The sequence below is a fragment of the Protopterus annectens genome, chromosome 12.part0 (assembly GCF_019279795.1).
Source record: "Protopterus annectens isolate FY-2018-M chromosome 12.part0, PAN1.0, whole genome shotgun sequence".
NCBI classification, from domain to species: Eukaryota; Metazoa; Chordata; order Ceratodontiformes; family Protopteridae; genus Protopterus; species Protopterus annectens.
Window position 1 is genome coordinate 143,912,756 of NC_056746.1, and position 24,071 is coordinate 143,936,826.

The following is a 24,071-nucleotide window of genomic DNA, read 5'->3' on the forward strand; positions in this document are numbered from 1 at the left end:
TTTTGGTAGTCAGATGGCTTACCGAAGCAATTTTGGAATACGGAGATAGAGAGCGAAAATATTTAGTGACAATAAGGGCCAGACAATGAATAGTTCAGACGTTGAACAAAGCACAAAACTGACAGCAAGGTACGTTGTGGCCTGGGCCTAAACAGGTGACGCAGTAAGAATGGAAATCACGGTTTAGTATTTGCTTTCCACAGGCGAGACAATAGACAATTGTTAACTTTTTCTGACATCGGTTAGAACAAGAAAAAAGGATCCCCAACGGGGTACTTCACTTTAAAAGACTTCAGGATGATTCAGTTCGGAAACGAAAACTCAGGTAGCAGCCGAATGGCACTCATGCAAACTGCTTCTGCTTCAGGCTCCTCGGCAAGAAAGACAAATGTAATGGTATCAGCTGCCTGTTTTTATACCCCTGACCACCTGATGTAAGTCTTGAAGTGACAGCAACTGACCAGAAATACTAAGTCTCTGGTATTCAGGCCAACTTGAGGGCTACCTGCAGGCAGATAACCCAAGTGTGATGACTTCAACAGTGAAACATGAAGAACATCTGAAAAAGTGTTGTGAGAGCCTGCTCTGAAGTGCAGAAATTTTGTGCAGGATTCCCTTATGGGGATGAGGTAGTAGGCATCTTTTAGGTCCAGGGTCACTAACCAGGCATTTTTTGTCAGCATAAGCAGCACCTGCTGAAAAGTTAGCATTCTGAATTTGAGGACCACCAGGGAGGTGTTCAGAATGAATATATCTAGGATGGGATGCCAAGTGCCCTCTTTTCTGGGAACAAAAATAGTCTGGTATAAAAGCCTTTCCATGTTTGATCTGTGGGAACAGGTTCTACTACCCCCCTGGGATATGAGACTTTGTTGAAAGAGAATTTGTATCCCTGAAAAATGATCTTTAGGACCCATTGGTCCTTTGTTACAGAAAGCCAATTTTCTTTGCAGAGGGAGAGCCTTCCTCCTAGCTTTTGGTGAGTGAAAGGAGGGCAGAGGGGGAAGAGGGAGTTATTGAGAGTTTTTGCCACAGAAGGATGGCTCAGAACTCCCTGCCTTTGTGGTGGAAGAGGTCCACTGTTTGGTTCTTTGTTGTCCCTGGGATAGGGGCCTGGGTGGTCTGTCCCTGCGGGGCTTACGTTGCCCCTGTCTGGTAGTGCAGGAAAGGACCAGTGCTTAGGAGGGAAAATTCCTGCTGAACCTGAAAAAATATTTTACTGTTTGCATAGATTTTGCTTCGTCTTCCATCTTTTTAAGTACCTCTTCTGCTTTTACTCCAAACAAGCGGTCCTTATCCAAGGGTGCATCAATTAATTTAAACTTGACAAGATAAGGGAGAGGTTGTTCCTTCAACCATGCATGTCTTCTAATGACAGATCCTGACACTACTGTCCTGCTTGAGGCTTCTAAGGCATCATATCCACAGTGCAATGAGTGTCTGGCCACTTGACAAGTAGAGTGCAGTAAATCTGCTAACTCTTTCGAATTGGCACAGTCAGGAAAGATAGAAATCTTTTGCTTTAATAGTTCCAAAGTGTGTTGTTGATAGCTTAACATATGGAACTGACAGTTGAGTGCTCCGATAGCTAAGGTTGCAGAGGTGCATACTTTTTTACTCCATCTGTCCCACAGCTCTGGAATCCTTGTCAGAAGGAATAGGATTTTTTGCAGAAGTAGCTTTAGCTCCTTTAGGTCCCTGTGTAATGACCTCCGGGTCTGTAGCAGGATTTCTGTACATGTATTTGTGAGAATCTGGTACTCTTATACCCGTCAGGTTTACTGGGAGAGGATTAGGGGTTAAGCTGGATTCATCGACATCATCATCCACCGCTTCTAAGACAGGGGGGGATGGCCAGGGGTTTGTGTTGGGGCAGGTCTAGAAACTCAGTCTTTTCTTAGACTGAAGGAAGTCCTGAGATTGCCAGTGGAAATGTTCCCTGAGGGTGTGAAGGGTTTCCCCAAAGGAAAATTCTTTCTGGTGGGGAGGCAGAAGGAATGGTTTCCTCTGTATCAGAGTCCTCATACGCAGTTAGAGGTTGTTGTTACTCCTCTTCAAAATCTGAATAATCAGATTCCTCAGAATCCTGCTCTGCCATTATTTCAGGAGAAAGGTGTCTTTTCCTTTTAGAAGTTGTGGCTTGACTACCCCGATAAGGGAGATAAGATCCTCTGCCATCTTAAGCATTTGGGATGGGGTGGTAGAGCAGAAGTAAGATAGTGCCTAGAGGTAGATTTTCTAGGAGTGGCCTGGCTTCCAGGCGTAAGAGTATCAATAGGTCTAAGAAAAACGGTAGTCGGATGAGAAGCAGTCATTTTTTGTCTAGAGTTGGTAGTTCGAAAGGCCTCCTCTGAAGCTGGTGCCTGTGTCACTGCTCCAACCCAACTGAGGTAGAGACAACCAAAGGCTCGGAAGATGAAGATTTATGCGGCATACTGGACTCTGAAAGGGTCTCTGTAGAGGCCTGCGTAGATATCGTATCGGGCATCAGGGGCTGCAAAAGCACCTCATTGAATTCCGGAGAACTAACAACCTGCTTAGCAGTAGTGTCATCAGAAGGCTTAGTCTTGTGTGGTCTGTCTCTATCTTTATCTCTACTTTTTTTTAGAATGTCTAGGGATTGTTGGCTGACTGACATTTCGGAATGCGAAGACGGCAGATGAAAATACCAGTCTGCAGTAATAGCTCTACGACAGATGATTCTTGCGTTAAAGAGGACACAGAAACGGCAACGTGGGACTTCTAGCTCTGGGCCTAAACAAGTGATGCAGTATAAATAGAAGTCTCAGTATGGGATCTGCTTTCCACAGGTAAGACAATTAACTTAACATTGGATATCGGTTAGTGCAAGAAAAAAGGATCCCCAACAGGGTACTTAGCTTTAGATGTTTTCAACTGTAATTCGAGCTCTGGTAGTGACTGACCGGCACACTTACAAACTGCTTCTGCTTCGGGCTCCACGGCAAGACTTGTGTAATGGGATTTATCGGCTGCCTTGCTTTATACACTGACGACCTGACATCAGTCACCAAGCGACAGCACCAGACAGAAAAACATTGACTCTGGTATTCAAGCCAGCCAAGGGCTACCACAACAGGGATAACCCACAGGTGATGACTGACACAGTAAAACACAAAGAATATCAGGAAAGGAGAATGGGAAACCTGGATTTAGGGATATCTATTATCCCAACCAAGTGATTTGTCTTCTGACAAACTCCAACACTGGGAAATGAAAAAAGACAAGGGGTGTTTCTGCTGGGACCAAACAGACTTCAGATACCACTGTATCTTTCTCATGTGGAGTCTTGCCAGAGGTATCATGACAGTCAAAGAAGCTACGAGACCCAAAATCCAGACGCATTCCCTCACAGTGACCAAAGTCTGCTGTTATGATTTTCCACTCTGATCTAATTTTTCCTGTAAAAGAAAAACTCTGAATTGCAGTGTTTAACTGACATACCAGAAAACACAATCCTGTGAGAAGGAATCAAAGACTTCTGAATGATCTCTTAGAATACCAGCTTGTATAAGCGATCTCTGCAAAGATAAGCAAGTAAATATGGAAAAATGTGGGTATCCTATAGCCAGCAATGAGCTACAACTGGAGGAGACACTGCAAACTCTCTTGGTGTAGTGGAGAGTCCAAAGGGTAAGGCAGAGAACTGATAAGGTTGTGTGTGTGCCTGGATCACATCAAGAAACTTCTGATGTCTGGATGAGTATAAATGTGACAAGCATCTTTTAAACTTGAATCTTACCAGGAAACTTGAATGAGAAAAAAAGAATAACAGATTGTGAATTAACATAATTTTAAATTTGAGCACCATCACAAACAGGTTTAGGAAAGTTTAAGATCAAAGCTCTTCATTTAAATGTAGTTGTTAGACACGAGACAGAACAATCTTTACATAAATATAATAGAATTTATTTTGCAAAAGTAAAGTCTGGTCTCTTCATTTTATGCATACAGTTTCAGTGGAAAAGAAAACCTTGTGGGATAACCTTCAGGTTAAGCAAGACGTGTAGTAATAACAGCTCTTAAGGGAAACATTCAAGACGTGATTCTCTCAAGGGAATGAGAAGACTTTGCAGAGACAGAGAACAGACCTTCAGGCACCTGATAAATATCGCTTGGACAGTACAACACCTTGGAATCAAGGGTGAAGGGGTAGATAAGGCTATCAGAGGAATATCCCTGAACACGAAGTAATACAATATGTCTGTCTGAGAACAGAGCTCTCATTTTAAGTTTCGGTTTAAGACTTGTTCAGATACTGTTAAATTACTTTTGTACCTTCAGTTATTTGACATATTATGCTGCTATATACAATTTTGGGTATGCTGCTAAGACATCTATATATACTACTATTACATTCTGCTGCTAATTACATTACTGCAAAATAAAATAAACTACAAAATAAAATAAACTACAATTATCAGCAATCTGGTGGAACAGGACTCTCTTATACAGAGAAAGATCCAAAACTAATCTCCAAGCATTTTCTTTCTCTGGCACTAAAAACATCTTTGAATAAAACCACTTTTCCACCTGGGAACAGATAAATGGTTCTAACACTTCTTGAAGCAACATGTGAAGAAGGACAGGTGGAAACAAAATTCTGGTCTGAAGGATAAGGAATTATCCTATGTAAAGGAAGAAGTGCTTCCCACTGCCATCTGTAATCATGACGATTGATCTTCAGCACTAATTTGTCTGAAACTGTTGCCAAAAAGCAAAGTGGAGATTCAGACTTTCTGGAAGAAAAAAGGGGCTGTTCCATAAACAGCAAACAAAGCAAATCCAGATAATGGACATGCAAAGTCAGTGAGAAACAGGTTTATTGTTCCACAAAGCTTTTGAGAGCAGTCCCTTCTTCAGTGTGTGTGTGTGTGTGTGTGTGTGTGTGTGTGTGTGTGTGTGTGTGTGTGTGTGTGCGTGTTTAGTATTAATTAAAAATCAACAATCACTGTACACACAATTCAAAAATATAACAACCCAATAGAAAAACATACTGAAATCAGTTGTGGTACAATTAAAATTCTAAGCCATTTTAGTTGTAGCTTAATTGATTAATTGAATATGTTTTTCTATTAGGCTGCTGTATTTTCATTAACACAAACATTGAAGAAGGGACTTCTCCAGAAAGCTTTGTGTTGCAATAACCTTGTTTCTCACCGACTTTGCGTGTTCGTTATCTGGATTTGCTTTGTTTGCTGTTTGTGGAATTTCTTCTGCAATCCACTGTGTACCACAGTGCTGGACTACTTTTTGGTTTAGGAGTGGGTGGTACGGGGGAAAAAGTCTCTAAAATTGTCATTATAACTTATTGGACTGCCCCTGGTTTGGGGAATTTTCATATTTTTTTCTTGGAACCCCCTTGCTATTTCTTCTTAAAGAGTTTAAACAAAATACAGCTAAACAGATGTTTGTTGGATGGGGAGTTACAGATCTCTTGGAAAATTAGGAAAAGGAGGACTGAGAAATCCCCTAAATATTTTTTTTTTTTTTCCAAAACGCCTTTACTGAATTATCACTTGTGAGACAGGCAGATTTACATTCATATAAAAGTAATCAAACTAAATTAACAAACATTATACTTTGCATATATTGCTTTGTCATATAACCTAAGCAATATTACAGAAGTTATTCAATTTCCGTTTTTAACTAGACACGTCTTTATTACGCAATCAATTACTGGATAGACAATTATACATTTATATAAATGAAAACCACACCGACAATTTTAGTTGCAAGCATTTTACATAACAAACCATACTAACACACTCCCAATTCCAAACATTATACATCACGTATAAACTAACCAATCTTTCTCACTCAAACATTACATAGCTCATTTAAAAGTCCTGCCACCTTCTAAACCTCATTCCTCCCTTGTATGTACTGTTCCCACAATTCCCATGTTTTCCAATGTAGTTTGCTCTTACCCTTTTCTAGAGATCTCAATTCCAGTTGTTTTCTGTTACTATATTCACTACTTCCAGTACAGTTGGTTTAGACTTGGATTTACATTTTCTAGCAATTGCTTTTCTGGGAGCCGCCATTATTAGACACAGCAAAGCCTTACCATGCCTAAGCAATTCTGACTCTGTATTACAGCTCAGAAAAATCATCTCCTTCGTCAGACCAATCTGTCCATTCAGCATCTCCAACAGTGCATCCCACAGGGAAATACCTAAAGTCCCCCAACTCAACGTACTCCAAGAAAATATATGTTCTCAATTACCACTTTCTTCCCCCTTCCCACCTCCAACATTTGCAGTCTGCCTGAGTAAAAATTCTCCGGAGCCTACTTGAGGTATAAAAATATCTATGTAAACATTTCCAGGCAAAAATCGTCAATCTTCTAAATTCTGTTGCATATTTGAGAGGTATACATATATCCTCCCATTGTTTCTTTGTGAACTGTTTATCCAATCTCTCTTCCCAATCCTTTCTAACCTCCTCTGATTGATTCTTACAGTTATCTTGCAAAATTTTATATGCTCTACTAAATTTTTCCTTTAAGAGCAGCTTCTGTTCTAGAGACAGAAATCTACCAGTGCTGGTCTTTCATTTAGAACCTCCCCCATTTCTTTTTCTTTGCTTATACTCGGATATCAATCCCAGATAGGGAAGACAATCTCTAACCTGCAATTCAAACAAATTACTAGCGTCTTCCCATTCTATAGTCATTCCCTCACTAGTCATTTACTCCCAATACTTAAGTTCCTTTGCCGGTTTTCTCCAATTACAGCCCCCTCTTGCCTACTGCCTGTATCCCTAACTGCAGTCATCCCCATCGGCAGAATTTCCTCTCTCCATTCCCATGTTGCTTTATTTCCTAGAACACTTTCTGCTACTTTGTGGATATAATACTCCTTAAAGGGCTGCATCCAAAATCCAAGTATCTCCTAGTTTCTTGAGCTTCCCCACCAGTTTCATCATCATCCTTTTCCACTTTGAATTATAGTTTTCTGCTTGTGTTATGTATAGGAGTCTTAACTGTGCTGCCCTGAAATACCCCTTCAAAATGGGTAATCCCAATCCACCCTTTTCTACTGGAAGAATAAACTTATCCCATGTGACTCTTCCCATCTTCCCCTCCCAAATAGTCTTTCAGCTCTAACTGCTACCCACAACTTCTCCTCTGGTTGATAAAAATATGACTGACCTGTGTATAAGACTAAAGCGACTAAAAACATTTTAAACTACTCGTATCTTACGATCCATATATCACAAAGTCTTTATTTTCTCAGTTTTTGTATCATCTTTTACTTACTTCTCACGTATCCTTAGCTGCCACAACAGAATCATTTTTAATAAATACTCCTAAATACTTGACTTTATCATGTCCCCATAAATATGGGTATTACTGAACAAGTTCATGTGTGGGTACATACTTAACCGCTATTGCCTTTTAGTTTCATTAATTTTGTATCTCGAAAAGATCTGAAACAGTCTCAGAATATTCCACATCACAAAATGTCTTTTTTTGGTTTTGTCAGATATAAAATATCATCTGCAAATAAAGCCAGCTTTTCTGGACTACCATACCAATTATATCTTTGAATTTCTGAGTCCATTGTTTTCTTTAAGAATGGTTCTAAATATAATGCAAATAATAAAGGGGAAAGAGGACACTCCTGCCTGGTTCCTCTGCTCAAGCAGAAATTACAAGAGAAGTCCCCATCCACTTTAATTACTGCTTCCAATCCCTCATACATCCTCCCAAAATCAACCTTATAATTTTTTTCAGGAAATGCAAATGCTTCCATTGCCCTGCTCATAAAAGTCCCAGCTTACTCTGTCAAATGCTTTCTCTATATCAAGACCCACCAACAATGATATTTTGTTACCTTCTGCTTCCCTCTGGATCATCAATGTTCTGTTTATACTGTCAAATGTTTGCCTTCCCTTCAGAAAACTACACTGAACCATATCTAGTCAGTTTTGGCACTACCTTTGCCATTATTTTAGCCATTACAGACATGAATACTTTATAATCATGGTTTAGGATTGAAATGGGCCTGTATGAAGCTGAATCTTTACCCTCATTAGGTATTACAGCTACGACAGCTTTCCTCCAGAATGGTGGTACTTCTCTTAAGATACTGTTAAAACCTTCCAGATCTTATCAGTTTCCTCCTAGCTTCCAAACTTCCACAGGAATAGCATCTATTTCTTCAGACGTTCCTGTAGATTGGTTATACATTACAATTTTTATCTCACCTCCTCCTATCCTAACCATTTGTAATTCAGCCTCATCTTCCTCTAACCTTGGCCTATTTAATTCTTCCATAAACATTTCCATTTGTATCTTTTCTTGATTTTCACATTTCTCTGCTTTATAGAGACTCTCTCAGAATTTCCAAAATATTTCTAATATCTCTAAAGGATCTCTTTACCTTCCTTGTTATAGGCTACCAAAGTCTGGCAACAGCTCTTTCTACTTTCCTTTTGCCAGAGTTATTGTACTAAAAAAGGTTTAGCGCTCTAGTGTTACTACCAAAAACAGTTGCTTAACAGCAATCTTTCCAAGCTTGTGCATATTATCCAGGTAATCCCTTATTTTCTGCCTGGCATTCTGCAATCGATCCTCTTCTTATTCTGTGAGATTCCCACTATTCTGCAATACTTTCACATGTCAGTCTCCCTAAATAATTATTGTTACTTCTTAACTATAGCTTTTGTTTTATTTTGACCCTATTTTTAAACTCCACCTTAATTTTATCCCACTCCATAACTATATTTTTCAGAAGAAATTTCTATCCTCTCTAACAGCTCCTGAATAATCTCCATTCCTTAAATTCCTCTCTTCAACAGATAGGTGGGGAAGCACAAATGCCTGATTTTTATTTCATCACCCTGTGCTTTTATTTTAGCTATTACTGGCGTATGATCTGAAATAGTTATTGGGGGAGTATCAAGACCTTCAATTAAATGCACATGCTCCTGTGAAATGTAAATTCCATCTAGCCTAGCCCAGTATTTACAGTCGATAGAAAAAAAGTGTACACACTCCTGTTAAAATGTCAGGTTTTTCTGATATAAGAAAGAGACCACAATAAATCATTTCAAAACTTTTCCCAGCTTTAATGTGACCTACAACCTGTACAATTCAATTGAAAAACAAACAAATCTGTTAGGGGAAAAAATATAAAAAAAATAAAAAATATACAATACGCCGGTTGCATATGTGTGCACAACCTTAAACTAATACTTTGTAGAAACACCTTTTGATTTAATTACAGCATTCAGTCTTCTTGGGTACACATCTGCCATCAATAAGAGACTCTGATCAACCCCAAATAAAGTTCAGCTGTCCTAGTAGGATTTTCCTGACATTTACTCAGTTGCCTGCTACAGCAAAAGCCATGGTTTGCAGACAGCTTGCAAAGCATCAAAGGGATCTCATTGTTGAAAGGTATTAGTGAGGAGAAGGGTACAAAAAAAATTTCCACAGCACTGGATATACCATGGAACAGGATGAAGACAGTCATCAAAAAGTGGAGGATATAGGACAACAGTGACATTGCAAAGAACTGAACATCCCTCCAAAAGAGATGAAAAGACAAGACAAAAATTGGTCAGGGACACTGCCAAGAGACCTACAACAACAATGAAGGAGCTGCAGGAATTTCTGGCAAGTACTGGTTGTGTACTACATGTGACATCAATCTCCCGTATTCTCCGTATTTCTGGCCTATGGGGTAGGATTGCAGGACGGACGCCTTTTCTTACACAGAAAAACATCCAGGTCCGGCTAAAATTTGCAAAACAATACATCAAGTCTCCCAAAAGCATGTGGGAAAATGTGTTGTGGTCTGATGAGACCAAGGTTGAACTTTCTGGCCACAATTCCAAAAGGTACATTTAGTGCAATAACAACACTTATCACCAAAAGAACACCATCCCTACGGTGAAGCATTGTGGTAGCAGTATCATGCCTATGGGGCTGCTTTTCTTCAGCTGGAAATGGGGCTTTAGTCAACGTGGAGGGAATTATGAACAGTTCCAAATACCAGTAACTTTTGGCCCAAAACCTTCAGGTGTCTGCTAGAAAGCTGAAGAAGAATGTCACCTTTCAACATGACAATAACCCCAAGCATACATCCAAATCAACAAAAAAGAATGATTTCACCAGAAGAAAATTAAAGTTTTGGAATGACCCAGCTACAGCCCAGACCTAAATCCAAAAGAAAATCTGTAGGGTGACCTGAAAAGGGCTATGCACAGGAGATACCCTCGCAATCTGACAGATTTAGTGTGCTTTTGCAAGGAAGAGTGGGCAAATATTGCCAAGTCAAGATATGCCATGCTGACAGACTCCTACCCAAGAAGGCTGAATGTTGTAATTAAATCAAAAGGTGATTCAACAAAGTATTAGTTTAAGGGTGTGCACACTTATGCACCCGGCTTACTATACCTTTTTTTTTTTTTTTTTTATATTTTTTTCCCCTAACAGATTTGTTTTTCAATTCAACTGTACAGGTTATAGGTCATATTAGAGTTGGAAAAGTTTTGAAATAATTTGTGTTCTCATGTTTTTATATCACAAAACCTGGCATTTTAACAGGGGTGTGTACATTTTTTATATCCACTGTACATCTTGTGGAATAATATGTAAATTCACTCCAAACTCCCGTTACTGAATTCACATCTTCCATGCCCAATATTTTCATAAATTTCTTCAAAAATCTACCCGCCTTTGTTATATTTTCCCTTTTGGGTCCCCCAGACACATCTTCACTGTTGCAAACCAAATTACCATCCCAACCTAGAAGTAATATTCTTTGCTGAAAACTGATGATTTCTCCTAGAATTTTCTTAAGCTCCATTATAGCAATTTTAAGTGAAATGTAAATTCATGCCAGTGTAATCTCCCTTCCTTGTCAGCCCTTTGGTACTACAAATCTGCCATAATTTTCCTTTTTACCTTCTATCACTACTGGAGCTCCTCTTGCAAATAATAGAAGTACTCCTTTTCCTTTCTCTCAGACATTATGCTGAATAACCACCCTGAAAACCTTTCTTTATCACATTCACATGTTCAGTTCTTTCCAAGCGTGTCTCCTGTAACACAGCTATTAGCACTCTACATTTTTTATACAGTTTACTACTCTTTCTTGTTTGTATTTATCTGTGAGGCCATTCATATTTAAAGACATTAAAGAAAGCATCACTGTATTAAAAAGTTATTTTTCACACCTTTTATGTGCAACACATTTTTTGTTAAATGTCTAGTTCCAGCTTGTGTGTTGCATGCATACATTGTTTGGCAGGTTGAACTTTTATACAGTTGTTTATTGTCATATCTATTTGAGCCTATGTCACATCTTTTAAAACTTTGTTTTATTAAAAGCCCTCAAACAAAAAAAAAAAAAAACAAACACACCTCCAATGCCCCCCTAAAACCTATCAGCTTAATACCAACAAACAAAACTACATATGCCTTCAAATACTGAAGTTTTACCAATCCCTTAAATCATTTTACTACTTTCAACATACTTTTTGATCATCTCTGCAGCAGAAGGACTAAAAACTAAATCTCTACCCACAGGACATTTAAAATCTCATTTCTGTCAGGTTCTGAGAAAATAGCCATGCAAAACTCCTCAAAACAGTAACAGTAGCCATAAGAGCTTCAGAAACGCACCCCCCCCCCGATACTCTATCAATAATCTTTCCAGCCTTATCAGAAACAGTAGAATTAACTAAATTTTTTGCATAAAAAGGACTAAGCTACAGCTGATGGATCGGGTTTGGGAAGAGTGTATAAAACCTTGAAAGACTGAGGAACATCATATATCCTGCCTGTCTTTTTAAGGGGCAGTTAGCTGTCAGGAAAAAATACAGTTTTGTACCTACCATAAATGTAGATGTTCGAAGATCCACATTGCTGCAGTCCTTACACTTGGGTAGTCCGCTGTCCTCGGTCGGCCCGAATATCAAAGTATAAGGCTGACGTCGGTCAAGGCGCATTAGACTGACATCAGGACGTCAGGGTACAAATGCGCATGACCGACGTCATATCCTCAGTCTTTTCTTGCCCCAGATGTCAGAAGACCCTAAAAAGAAAGGTCAAAACCAAAAGACAGCAAACACCCAATCAACCACCCTTGCACTAACAATATGTACAATATATACAATATATACAATATGTACAACCCAACCCACACAACCGCCTCTAACTACAGAGGGGAAGGAGGAAGGGTAAATTGGACTGCAGCAATGTGGATCTTCGAACATCTACATTTATGGTAGGTACAAAACTGTACTATGTTCTTCATCTCACATTGCTGCAGTCCTTACACTTGGGTAGAATCCCAAAGCAGAGGAAAGGGAGGATGGCAAAACTATAAGGAAGCAGGAGCTGCCAAAATGCCCTGTAAAATAGCAGTGGCAAAACCAGCCCTAGATTTAGAGTAAAGTGGAAGGTGATAATGCTTAGAGAAAGTATGCACTGAACTCCAAGTAGCTGCCTCCAAAATATCCTTAGTTGCCACCCCTTAAAAAGCTGTCAGTGGCAGTAGCCCTAGTGGAATGAGGCCTAATCCCAGCTGGAATCTCCTTGCCATGATGGGAATAACAGAAAGCAATGCAAAACCCAATCCACTTAGAAATAGTTTGTTTTGACACAGGCTTGCCCTGAGAACCCAAAGCAAATGAAACAAATAACTGCTGAGACTGCCTGAACCCTTTAGTTCTGTCCAAATAATATCGCAACTGCCTGTGTACATCTAAAGTATGCAAAATCTTTTCCCCTTTATTTTGGGGATTTGCATAAAAAGTAGGCAAATGAATAGTTTGGTTTAAAGCCACACTAGAAACCACTTTAGGCATAAAGGAAGGATTAGTACGTAAAGATACCCTATCCTTATGGAAAATTAAGAAAGGCTCAACCGCCATAAGGGCCTGCAACTCAGAAACCCTTCTTGCAGAGGTAATAGCCAACAAAAAAGCAGTCTTCCATGATAAAAATTTCAACTCAGTAGTAGCTGCAGGCTCAAAAGGTTGTAGAGTGAGTTTCTCCAACACAAAATTGAGATCCCAAGCAGGAGTAGGAGCTCTTCGTGGGGGTCTTATATTCTTTGCCCCTCTAAGAAATTGCTTGAACAAAGGATGAGAAAACAATGGTGGGTCACAATCATAGTGAGCCGAAATTGCTGCAGCATGAACCTTAATAGAAGAGAAGGACAAACCTTTGTCCAGTAACTCAGTAAGATATTGAAGAGCCACACTTAAATTAGGCTCAGAAACATCAAAATCCTTTGCTGCACTCCAAAATAGAAATCTCTTCCATTTATCTGCGTACACTTTCCTTGTACTAGGCCTTCTAGCTTCCAAAATAACATTCAAAACTTGCTGTGGAAGTGGAGACCCACTATGGTTCAAAACAGAATATGCCAGGCTGTTAGGTGCAGAGAGTGAAGCTTGACATTGAGCAAATGACTGTCCTCCTGAGACAACAGGTGTGGAATCAAGGCAAAGGCCATGGAGGCTCCGTACCAGGCTTCTCAGTAATGGGTACCAATGCTGTCGAGGCCAATCTGGAGCTATCAAAATCATCCTTGGCTTGTCCTGTCTGGCCTTTAGTAGTACCTTTGGGAGGAGAGGCAGAGGCGGAAAGGCATACACATGAAGATTGCTCCAATTGAAAGAAAGAGCATCCACTTTCCAAGCTGTGGGATGAAACCTTTTGTGCAAAACTTTGGCAGCTGGTGGTTTAGTGGAGAAGCGAACAGATCTATGTCTGGAGTTCCCCATGACACTGTCAATTTCTGAAATACATGAGGATCCAATTTCCACTCGTGGGGATCCATAATTGCCTGCTCAACACATCTGCTAAGGAGTTCTGTGCTCCCGGCAGAAACCTTGCCTGAAGATTTAGCTGTAAACTGAGAGCAGTCTCCCACAAAATCATTGCTTGCCTGCATAGAGGATAAGAATGTGTTCCGCCTTGCTTGTTGATGTACCACATGACAGTTGTGTTGTCTGTTAGAATCAACACCTGCCCTGGAAGAAGTAAATCCTTGAAAGCTATTAATGCAAACTGGACTGCTAACATCTCTTTCAAGTTGATATGTAGATGTTGTAGTCTGGCAGGCCACTTGTCTTGTATCCACTTTCCATTCAGATGAGCTCCCCAAGCTTTGTCTGAGGCATCTGTCGTTAGAATCTGACTCGCCTCTGGCCGGGTCACAGAGAGTCCCTTGTTTAGGTGACATTCCTGAGCCCACCACAACAAATCCTTTTGAATGCAAGGTATTATTTGAATGACAGTGTCCAAATCCTGGCAGTGCTGTGTCCATACATTTTTGAGATACCATTGTAGCTTCCTCATATGCAGTTTGGCATTGGGAAGCACCAGAATACAAGATGCCATGAACCCCAAGGCTTGAAGGACTGTCCTTGCAGTCAGCCTGGACTGATGAGACAACTGATGAAAGTAAAGGGAAAGATTCTTTTGTTTGTCCGGGGTCAAAAAGGCCATCTGGGATGCTGTATTCAGTCTCACACCCAGAAAGCACATGTCCTGAGAGGGTACTAGACTGGACTTTATTTCGTTCACAGAATACCCCAGGCATCTTAGCACTGCTATCACATAATGCAAATGATGAAGAAGCTCATCCCTTCCTTGAGCCAGAATCAGGCAATCGTCCAAATAAGGATAGATCTGTATTCCTTTTAACCTGAGGAAAGCTATCACTGGAGCCAGAACTTTCGTGAACACTCTGGGCGCAGTAGATAAGCCAAAGGGCAATGCAGAGAACTGATAATGAGAAGTCCCAGCTCGAAAATGCAGATACTTCCTGCAACTCAGTCTGATAGGAACATGAAGGTAAGCCTCCTTGAGATCCAAAGTTACCATCCAATGATCTTTGCCCAGCAGAGGTAAAAGCTGTTGTAACGTCAACATTTTGAACTTGGGAATGTCCAGATAAGTGTTGAGGATAGATAAGTCCAAAATTGGTCTCCACGTGTTCCCTTTCTTTGGTACTAGGAACAGGCGAGAATAAAATCCTAGGCCCACTTCTGGCATAGGGACCGGCTGTATGGCCCCTATTTGGAGTAACAGAGAAATTTGCTTGTGAGCCTCTATTCTTTGTTGAGGAGGAACGTCTGGCATGCCTTTGAAAGGAGGCAAGGTATGGAAATAAAACCTGTAACCGTGGTGTATGATATCCAATACCCATCTGTCTTGGGTAATTAAACTCCAATTTTCTTTGAAAAGTGCCAACCTTCCTCCCAAAGGTGCTGCCAGACGAGAAGGCTCTGGCAGCTGAAAAGGTAGGTCATTGGGTCTGTTTACGAAAGGACTGACCCCTGCCCTCACCCGAAGACTGTGCAGGTGAACTCCCTGTTCTAGGCCTGAAAGAGCCCTGAGCTCTGCCCCTACCACGTCTAGATCTACCCCTAGACTGGGAATCATAAGAAGGATACGTCCACCCCTTGGTAGGCCAATTTCTACTAAACTTCGGAGGCTGAACCTGCAAAAAATCTTTAACAGTCTGCATAGATTTAGCCTTGTCTTCCATTTTCTTTAAGACTGCCTCAACAGGAGAACCAAACAAAACATCAGATTGTAAAGGAGCATCTAAAATCCTTGTCTTAACATGGTCAGATAAATTCTGATCCCTCAGCCAGGCGTGCCTGCGAAGAACTGACCCAGCGGCAGCCACCCTAGACGAGGCCTGTACAGCATCAAAACCACATTACAAAGAATGCTTACCCACCTGTTCAGAAACATGTACTAAATCTTGTAACTCTTTACACTCAATACCCTCCGCCAGAGCATCTACCTTAGACTTCAATTGAGAAAGGAGATAATTTTGGTATTTCAACATGTGAAACTGGCAATTCAAAGCCCTCATAGCTAGGGTGGAGGAAGTATAAACTTTCTTTCCCCATCTATCCAAAGCCCTGGCCTCTATCTGGAGGAACCGGATTTTTGACAACAGAAGCCTTAACACCCTTAGGCCCCTGACTAACAGTTTCTGGGTCTGCCCTAGGACTCTTAAAAAGATACTTATGAGCTTCAGGCACCCTGTAATACCTGTCCGGTTTAACAGGAGCAGGAGGCAAAGAATCAGGATTAAGGGAAGCTTCTGCAAACACATCTTCCACAACATCCAGAACAGGAGGTATAGCCAAAGGCCTATGCTGGGGTAAAAACAAAAATTCCCTAAGCCTTTTCCTGGAATCAGAGAAGTCCTGACCTTCCCACTTAAAATGCTCCCTCATGGAATGAAGAGTCTCTGAAAAGAAAAATCCTCAGGAGGAGAAGCAGAAGGAGTAGAATCATCCACATCAGAATCAGAATAAGGAGAATACTCCTGCAAGTCTTCAGCCGAAGACTCAGAAACATCCGAAGCCTGCTCAAAACTCCCTAGCTCAGGTTCCACCCTAGGTCTCTTATCAGGAGGGGGCAAAGAACCTCTAATCAAAGAAATCAAATCTTCTGCCATTTTAAGCATATGCTTCTTGGGCACAGATCCTGAAGAACTAGGGGTGACACCAACTGAAGCTAAACCTGGCCTGCCTCTGGGAGAAGCCTTGGAAACAGAAGGAGAGGGCCTAACCACCCTAGGAAGGGAGAGGAGCACAGTAACCTGAGAAGCCCCTTCAGCCTGACCTGCCTCCTGAGAGGCCACATCTTGCAATAACAAAGCCTCTCCCTGGGACTCCAGAGAAACCTCCGGCAGAACCACCGGCTCCACCAACACCTCTAAAGAACCGGGCGTCCGGCACGGACGGCTCTTCAAGCCTCGGCTTAGCTGCTTTGTCCTTGCGCTTCTTGGAAGCGGGCGTCGGAGCATCCGACGGCATTTTATAATTGCACCGCTTCCCAAAGACTAACCTGGCACAATCTAACCTTCTCTTTATAGTGCGCTTATTGAATCTAGCACAAGAGCGACACCCAACAACGTCGTGCTCAGGCCCTAAACAAGGAATACACAAAGTATGGTAATCTCTATGCGGTATCTGTTTCCCACAAGAAATACAGTTATTCACTTTTTCTGACATCCGGTAAACCACTGAGGCAAGAAAAAAGTAAAATATTCCCCAACGGGGTACTTAGCCAACTGTGACTCGGTCTGAAACTCCGAATTCGAAAAATTTCAGAACGCCGAACGGCACTTGCAACGCTGCTTCTGCATCGGACCATGCGGCAAAAAAGACTGAGGATATGACGTCGGTCATGCGCATTTGTACCCTGACGTCCTGATGTCAGTAATGCGCCTTGACCGACGTCAGCCTTATACTTTGATATTCGGGCCGACCGAGGACAGCGGACTACCCAAGTGTAAGGACTGCAGCAATGTGAGATGATGAACATCTGCAGGCAGTATCACACACATCCTCCAAAGCTGACAACACTGGAGGAATGGCTGCAGGCTCTGGAAATTCCTTCTGTAACAGCCCACAGTATTTCCTGGGGGATTGAGAAACCTCAGTGTTCATCCACTGAAAACAAATGACACATTCTAGAAACAGTGTGAGAGAAAAAGAGAGCCCCACAGGGAGAATCAGGAACTTAGCTATCCTCTGAATCTTTATCAGAAATCTGAGGGGAAAAAAACCTGAATCTGTCTCATCCTCTTCCTTATCCGGATCCAGAATCTGAAATCTCTTCAAGAAAAGAAAAAGTCCCCCTTTGTTCTTACCAGAAACACCTTTACAAAAAGGATCAATACCTAGAATTAAACCCTGAGCCAGACCCAATAAACAAAACCTGTCTAAGGAAATTTGAGGAGGAGTAGATACGCATGTAGTTTTCTATTTCTTTTTGACAAGAAAATGGGACCAGCTGTGCCACTAATGGCAGTAACTTCCCCAAGAACGGGCACAACAATCTGATAAAACAGGGATGCCTTCCCTGTTCATTCTCCCAGGACCAACAAGAGTGGTTCTCCCTTGTCCACTGAGGGAACCCCAGCAGCCACAAAAGACTGTGGGAATGACAAGACTGTTCCATAGTCAAGGTAAAAATGGTGCTTCTTTCTTCAGTAAAACAAGCAGCAAAAAGTTGGTAAAAAAAATAGTTGGTAAAAGTCACTTGTTTCACAGACACACAGTAGAAAGCACATTAAAACTCTTTGCCAACCAAAGGAAAAAAAAAACACAAACTTTCTCCACAGAAAACAATTTTTTTGAGTTACTTTAAACAGCTTTTAAATTGACAGGGAAAAAAACAGTTCTCCTGTTTAAAAGTACAGTACAGTCTTTTGATAGTCCATTAAAGTATAAACTCCTACTTTTAAAGTAACTTTCCTGAAGAAGAAAGTATAAATACTGAACAAAATTAACAGTTTTTTTCCCCAAAAGGGAACGTATCTGTCTAACAAAGGAAGAGCAGGAAATAACCATCACCCCTCAAAAGAGCACACTCTGTAAAGGCAAGAAACCTCTGAAGGGCTTGGCATCCAAACTTGTCTTTTAGTCAGCTGAGCTCGAGCTGACCGATAGTTTGGGGACGTGGAAGGGGCCCTGAAGCTTTGGAAGCTGGCCAGTTGTTATATCTTTCTGGAGTAAGCAAAGGCACAGAAGAAACTTTCTAAAAGGGCAGCAAAAGGTCGAGCACTCCTAAAGACCACTCATTAACAGATCCTCCTTAAAGTTCACAAAATTAAGAATCTCTGCTGCTGACATACTGTAGTGCAACCTTCAAATGTAAAGCCATGTTGACAAAAGCCAACAGACTCAAAATTGGAAGATGAGTAGTGATTCCTACAAACACCAACTGATCTGCTTTGGATAAGCCATCATAAGAAGTACACAGGCAGCAACTCTATTCACTCCCAGAATTGAACAAGTTGCTATATGTGAAAAACATTTAATGCAAAAAGTACTAAATTAAAACTAGAAGCAGAAAGTTTCCTCACATGAGATGCCTGTTATCAGGTTATATATTCTTTAAGGATACACACTGAAGAAATACATAAGTACTAATTTTAAGCAGGTTAGGAGTGTAACAATTCTCCACACCAGGAAAGTAAACTAGAAATGACAGGCTTAAACATTACACAAAAAAGATTTAGGAGTAGTCAACATCAACCATTCTACAAGTGAAATGTTTCCCTACATTTTTGAAGCTGAAAGCCACTATTCAAAACATTAGCCCAAGTGAAAGACTGTAATGGAACAGGAAAAACAAAACTAAAACTGAAACTTGCACAATAAATTTCAGTAGTCAAAAGTCATTTAAGCCTGTCATGTTATACAAAAGTCATATACAGGGTTTGGTAATCAAAGAGGTTTTCGCATCAGGAAATGTTACTGCAATTTTTTGGAAAGAAATGAAACCTAAGCAGTGGTCAGCCACCTTACTAGTACACACATACTTTTTGTAAATCAAATTAAAAAAAAAAAAAAAAGCAGAGTCTTATTTTGATATCCCACCACTGACTCTCTTGTCAGATCTATCAGTCCATTATTTCCTCTCAAGGGGGGACAGCAAGACGAGGGGTCACCATTAATGCAGTCACATGGAATTGTATGAAACTCTTTCCCTTTATTTTTTTTTTCCTCCTCAGATCTAATCACAATTATCTGGTGAGGTGTTGGGGAGAAGCTAGCAGTGGGTTGTCTGCAGGCCGCATCTCCTCACTTTCACAAATTGTTTCCTCCAAGTCCTGTCCGTCTCACAACCCCCACCCCCACCAGGCAGGAACAGTTGTCCCCCTGGGCTTCAGCAGGGATATTGCACTGCCCAGTGTTCCACTAAGTTACAGCTGCTCTTTCCTTAGAAAGGGGAGTGGGACACATCCCATCACTCCTCTCCCTCCTTGTCTTGATCCTCCAGTGGCACAGGCAAAGGCAATTAAACAAATCCCAGTCACTTGGGACAAAGCCAGGGGCACCATCTCTCTGCACCACGCACCCTGGAGCACAATACATTGTTGCTTCCCGAGAAAGTTTAACACTGTTCATACAAACTAAAAACAAAAGATAAAAAACACAGATCATACAAATTCTGAGAAAACAAAAGTAAGACAGCCTTTGCAAAATCTCCACCACACACACTCAATAAAAGCTATTATGTTGCAAACTAAAGTGTTTTGGGGGCTCTTACCTTTTGCATTGATAAATATAAAATATAATACTGCATCTAAGCTACAGATGCAAACTGTTTCCTGCTTAAATATTTCACAAAAAAGGTTGGAACCAAAATAAAATCGAACTAAATACATGCATACATACAAAAATAAAATCACATATGGGAGGATAAAGCCCAAATACCCCACAAGCACATATTTGTTTTTGTTGCACCACTTTTATTCAAAACGAAAGATAACACAGAGTTGTGCTACAGAAAATATACATAATACCAGCTATACTGCATCAAAGGTTACTACTCAGACTTCGAAACACAAAAGAAAATGTACAACTTAAAATGAGCAATGTACATACTCGTTTGTACTTTTCACACATCTCTTTCCAATAAGAATTTTCTTCTTCCACCGAATTAAAAGGTGTGCCTTCATAATCATCCATGATGCAAACTCAGAGTTCTAGTTTCCAAATGCAGTTTCTTTAAAACAAAATGTGAAAGTGTAATTAATAAGGGTCTTGTATCATATGCCACAAATCTATAGCATTGGCTACTATTTTATTTCCTAAAAGTATTACCAGATTTCAAAACATGGAAATATTATTGTCAAAAATTCCTAGAGTGTATCCCCTGATCAAATCAAATACACACCATAAAGTGTGCAAAGCAGGATTCCTCAAGTAGAAGTAGCACAAATAAAAATGTCCATACATGATGATGCAACAAAGGTCCTCTCATTTGTAAAGATCCCTTGACATGTACCACTGCACAGTAAACAGACTGAAGTTACTTAAAAGCAATGCTCAGCACTACGGACTGCAAAATTAATAGCGTGACTTGTAATTGGAGACTAGCACTTAGTGTCCTAAATGAACAAAAGGCCTTTGACATAAACACCATGACCAAAACCAGATTCACAGCAATTTCTTTCAGCATTAACAAAAAATGTTCAGTCGCAGAAAAAAAACGTTTGCTATACTTAAAGAATGAATATAGGATGCAAAACAAAGCAGAGAACTGGCTGCAGGATTTGGTCACTGGTGATGTGACAACCTAACATGTACAAAACGGGATAAGGGGGGTTTGATGCCAATTTAATATGCACCAAAACCCATGCTGTTACAATCACTTTCTATACTAAAGTATCAACATAAAAAGGTGGCAAATTTATGACAAAACAAAACTGTACAGCAAAGACAAACACTCAACATATAGTACAATTATTTTACTATTTAACTATTTAAAACTGACAATCAGTGTCCACTTACAAAAGTAATGTTCAGTTTGATTGAGGAATGAAGAAATTTACTGAAACAGTGTCAGACTACAAAATCAGGAAATATGAATACACAAATGTAGTACATCCCAACACAGGTGTACTGCAACGCTTCTGTTCATGGGATTCTGACAGAAAATGCTCACTACAGCTTAGATGTACAGGCTTAACTGCACATGCAACTTGTGTGGGTGTCCATACAGACATATTTACTTAAACATGAAAATGACTTTAAAAGAATAAATCGCCAGTGAGTTTGAACAAAATCACAAAACTTCAAACTCACTGGCAATTACCATTAATCACCAGTAAAATCGAAAAAAAGGAATTATAAATGTAAACCAATAGAGATCTGCCCTCCCACCCCTGGAAATTAAATATACTAATTCCATGTCTGCACAAATTCGAAGAAACAACAAAAGAATTTGAATTATGTAATGGTCAATATTACAAACTTCGACCATTACATAAGTTGTCAAACTGTACCTCCAAAAATCACAAGCATTTCAGCACACAATAAAATGCATGCCGCTATAACACTCTAACGTGGAGGTGTCCATATACAAACACGTGTATATTATATAACACACATACAACGTGCACGTGTTTACGCATGTACGTGCATATACATTCTACACATATCGCACATACAATATGTTCAAGGGTAGGCTTGCTGCCCTTGCAGGCGATTTTAAGCTTAGCCAAGTTTCTTTTTTGTGCTCAAATGAACCTATCCCATTTGGTTAGAGATAGGCCGGACACATCCCATGGTATTACTCCCAGTAATAGTAAATGATCATACCATAGATAATTTAAGGGAACCCATGCATGGGATAAAGCATTTAGGGGCTGCCTCTGTCCATTAGTAGCACAGGGGGCAGTCCTGGGGTAAATTTTCGGTTTCTCATTCATACATCCAAGTTGTGCCTGAATGTCTAAAGTACTGTCAGTAGAGCAGACACTGGAGGTAATGAAAACATATGGATATGGAGGGAACAAACTACATATACTACAACAAACTTAAAATGAACTTTTAAGTAGGGCTGGAACAGCACCTGAAGTACAAGAAATATAATTTTACAACCAGACTTTCAATGATGAAGACTATAGCAACAGAAAGGCAAGACAGAAAATGTATACTAAAACTATGCCTAGAACCTGACAACAGCAGCAAATTGAAAATATTACCAGTAAACAGATTTAGAAATGCTCTGCACAGTAATACAAGAAAAATGATTGGGGCGGAACCTAGATGGCCAACTGAGAGCAGTGAATTTTGAGAGCTCCATAAACTAGTACAATAATATAGGAAAATTTTATTATTTTCAAGTTTAAAATATCAGAAATCTATAAACTACTAAACTACATAAATATCAATTTTGGTGGAGATATACAAAAATGTTCCTGTCAAGTAACTTGAAGATATACCGAGTCACTGAATATGAACAACTCAAGGAATTCTCACTCAGATGCTGCTTTGAATAAAGAACTGCAGTTGATGACATCTCCCTTACAGGAACTATCTTTGAAGATAGACGGCTTTAAAATCGACTTGGAAAACCTCAAAATTAAATTCTCAAAGACAGACACACTCTTAAGGAACAATTACAGCAACACCATACAAAAATAACAAATACAGAGAATACATACAAATGATACTGAAGGGAGACTCAAAGAGGAAGAATTCCAAAAATAATTTCTGCTTAAACAGAATACATGGCTGCTTAACAAAATAGAGGACTTAGAAAACAGGGAAAGGAGAAACAACATAAGGATCTTTGGTCTGCATGAAAACACTGAAGGAGAAAAAACAAGTAATCTTCATGGTATCCCTGAAGCCTCAAAACAACCCACTGAAACGTGTAGTGGGTCCAAAAACAAAAATCAGCGTAAGAAACTTCTCTGTGTGGAAGATTTTCAGTCCATATATTTCTAGTTAATCACTGTATATTAATCAGATCAGACAATAGTAGTAGAAGTAGCGAACTTAAAGTCATCTTGTCAAAACAAAAAATAATAGAAAATTTATAATTGTACAGCATTACTAAGTATTCAAAAGTAATCCAAGCAAGGCAGGCAGTCTAAAGGATTTTCGACTGGAAACAGACTGCCTGCCTTGCTATTGTCTAATCTGATTAATATACAGTGATTAACTAGAAATATATGGACTGAAAATCTTCCACACAGAGAAGTTTAAAACACTGAAGGAGAATACATTATTTCATTCTTAACCTGGATTCCTGAATTTTTAGACTTGAAAGAAGGACTTTCATTTGGAATTGAAAGGGCGCATAGAGCACTGATGAAACCTGCTTCTAACTCAACAAATACTACACCTAGATCCATAGTTATAAAATTTCTTTCATTTAGAAGGAACTAATATTATAATCTGCTTGGAGAAAATCACTCTTACAATACAATCAAAGCCTGATACGGTTTGACAATGATTATTCTTCCAGAATACTAGAACAAAGAAAAAAGTCTGGCCAATAATAAAACTGTTGAAATAAAACATTAAAGCACAGCTGGCCTTTCCAGCCAAGATAAAAATACTTTTTGCCAATGCGATGAGAACCTTTAATGACTTAGAATAAGCTACTATAGTCATCAAAAACAACAACAACAACAACGTGTCTATCCCAGAAGAAATGGAATAGCTGGCCCCTGCTCTTAAAAGAATAAAAGAAAAATCCTTGGACTGATGCTAGACAGAAGAAACAACAAAAAAAAACAATT

General features: G+C 39.9%; 1 long non-coding RNA gene across 1 annotated transcript in view; it reads right to left on the reverse strand.

The window, feature by feature from the left end:
* Nucleotides 1-4,695: 4,695 nt before the first annotated feature.
* The window catches only part of LOC122817321, a 78,149-nt gene continuing 58,773 nt past the window's right edge, over nt 4,696-24,071 (reverse strand). Inside the window, exons 2-4 of the long non-coding RNA XR_006367199.1 lie at nt 20,419-20,539; nt 20,278-20,279; nt 4,696-4,707 (exon numbers count right to left, since the gene is read on the reverse strand). This is a non-coding gene — a long non-coding RNA (uncharacterized LOC122817321). The remainder of the gene's footprint in view (nt 4,708-20,277; nt 20,280-20,418; nt 20,540-24,071) is intronic.